Source organism: Alligator sinensis, unplaced genomic scaffold (genome assembly GCF_000455745.1).
Source record: "Alligator sinensis unplaced genomic scaffold, ASM45574v1 scaffold448_1, whole genome shotgun sequence".
Taxonomy (NCBI): Eukaryota; Metazoa; Chordata; order Crocodylia; family Alligatoridae; genus Alligator; species Alligator sinensis.
This window is the reverse complement of record NW_005841870.1, coordinates 3,881,604-3,883,842: the sequence shown is the minus strand read 5'-3', so window position 1 is coordinate 3,883,842 and position 2,239 is coordinate 3,881,604. Positions and strand designations below refer to the sequence as shown.

The 2,239-nt window shown below is 52.9% G+C and overlaps 1 protein-coding gene across 1 annotated transcript in view; it reads right to left on the bottom strand.

Moving 5' to 3' along the window:
• The window catches only part of DACT2 (dishevelled binding antagonist of beta catenin 2), a 55,239-nt gene that overhangs the window by 16,831 nt on the left and 36,169 nt on the right, over positions 1-2,239 (bottom strand). The window lies entirely within an intron of this gene.

Sequence of the window (2,239 nt, the reverse complement as noted above, 5' to 3'; positions counted from 1 at the left end):
CGGGGGCCCCGGCGGGTTTGGAGCGGGGGGTGGGGGGAGACGCAGGGCGGCGGCCCCCGGCAGCCCTCGGGGCCACCTCTCTGGGTGGATCCCTCTGGGAAGGAGCCAGAGCTCCTCCTGCCTTCCTTCCCCGCCCTCTCCCCCCTCCTTTCCCTCCCCTCACGTAGGTCCCCTCCCCCTTGTGCTGGGGGGTGCTGCCCGCCCCTACCCAGCACCTTTTCGTGGTGCTCTCTGGGCGCCTCGGGGTTGCCGGCCTTCCAGCATAGCCCTGGAGTCTCCAGGAGTCAGGTATCCATCTCCGGGAGACTGCTGGAGACTGAGACTGGTTAAAATAAATACGAAATGTTGCGTCCCATTCAGACAGTAGTCCAGCAGGGCTTTCAAATGTAATAGTCAGGGCCGGCCCGCAACATTTTGGGACCCCTGCAGGATATAGTTTCAGGGCCCTGGAGAAGCTGGTATTGGCACAGGGTGACAAGTGGCTGGAGAAGCTGGCAGCAGCAGCGTCAGTGGTGGTGGTGGGGAGGGGGATGGCAAGGGGCAGGACGTGAAGTTGGCACCATCAGCAGTGCGGGGGACAGGCTGGTGAGTGCCCAGGCGTGAAGTCGGTGTCGGTAGCATCGGCGGGGGGGGGGGGGGGGGGGGGGCGAGTGGCTGCACACAGGGGGCCTCTTGGCTGCAGGCCCCTCTGCGGCCACAGGTTTTGCAGGATAGGACGGCCCTGGTAATAGTAATGTGCATTTGCCTTCCTGGCACAAAGTCTACACACCATACTCCATAACTGAGAGACACAGGCACGCTGGCGTTCTGGAAACCTCCCAGGATAGATTCAAACAGAATTGGCAACCCTACCCTGTCCCCAAATGCCCCTTAGCAATGGGGTTACAAGGGGGGGGGGGTAGTTTCCAAAGATGGCAATAGATCAGCCTTCCTCAATCTGTGGGTCACAACCCAAAAGTGGGTGGCAAGAATATATGAAAGGGTGGTGAACAAAATTTAAAAAGGAATTCTTCTTTAAAGGAGAAAAACACAGGAAACTGGCTTTTCCCTTGCAGGCTTGCAGTTTCAGTCTGTGAGGGGCTGCTTGAGGTCCACCCCCTACCTCACACACGGGGGTAGGGGGCAGCTGGTCAGGAGCGAGGAGCACTGGATTGGGAAAGGCCAGTGATGTTTACAAATGGGTCCTGGTACAAAAAGGGTTGAGAACCAGTGAACTAGACTGTTCTCAGTGGTGGCAGATGACAGGACAAGGAACAATGGTCTCAAGTTGCAGTAAGGGCAGTTTAGGTTAGATATTAGGAAAATCTCTCTCTGGATGAGGGCAGTAAAGCACTGGAGCAGGTTACTCAGAGATGCTCTGGAATCTCCATCCTTAGAGGTTTTTAAGACCTAGGGGGCACATCTACATGAAAAGCTACTACATGGTCGTTACTGCGCATTTATTTAGTACTTGTATTAGCAAGTACTAAATAAATGCGTGGTAACCAGAGTCACTACACAGTAGCAGTGGTATATTAGCACTGCCTGTGCTGTGACGTGCTACTGCGCTGTGCTGTGATGTGCCAGTGCAAAATATCCAACTCTCCTTATGCTCTTCCACCTCTTTTTTCCTTTCTCTTCCACACACACATATTTTTCAGCTACTGCACAGTCAGTGTCTCATGTAGATGTGCACACTTAGACAAAGCCTTGGCTGGGATGATCTAGTTGGGGCTGGTCCTGCTTTGAGCAAGACGTTGGACTAGATTGACCTCCTGAGGTCCCTTCCAGCCCTCATTTTCTATGATTCTGTGAATCTCAATCCTGGAGAGTTCTGGGTGAACATAAGGTCATAGCCTGAAAGGTGGTCCTGGGGAGGCTGAGATGAGCTTCCTCTGCTTTTAATTTCCCCATTGCACTGGGAGAAGAAGCTTGCTGGGTAGGCACCTTTCCCCACCAGCTAGTCCTACTTGAGGTGCTCATGCGAGGCAGGCATCCCTGCCACACATTACATATATTCACAGGTGAATCATGCCATAAATGTAGAGAGTGCAAAGTCATTATCACAGGATAAAAATGACTTTCCAGCTGCAAAAAAAGCTAGCCAGCTATACAATTAGCACTTGACAATTGTGTAACAGCTCTGTAGGTGGTTTCTATCCAGCTTTATGTTGAATTTGCAGTAGGGCTCAGAAGGACCAATTTGCTCCAGGTGAATCAGGCCCAAAGTTTGTGGGCCCAATTCTGAGGACTGGAAGTT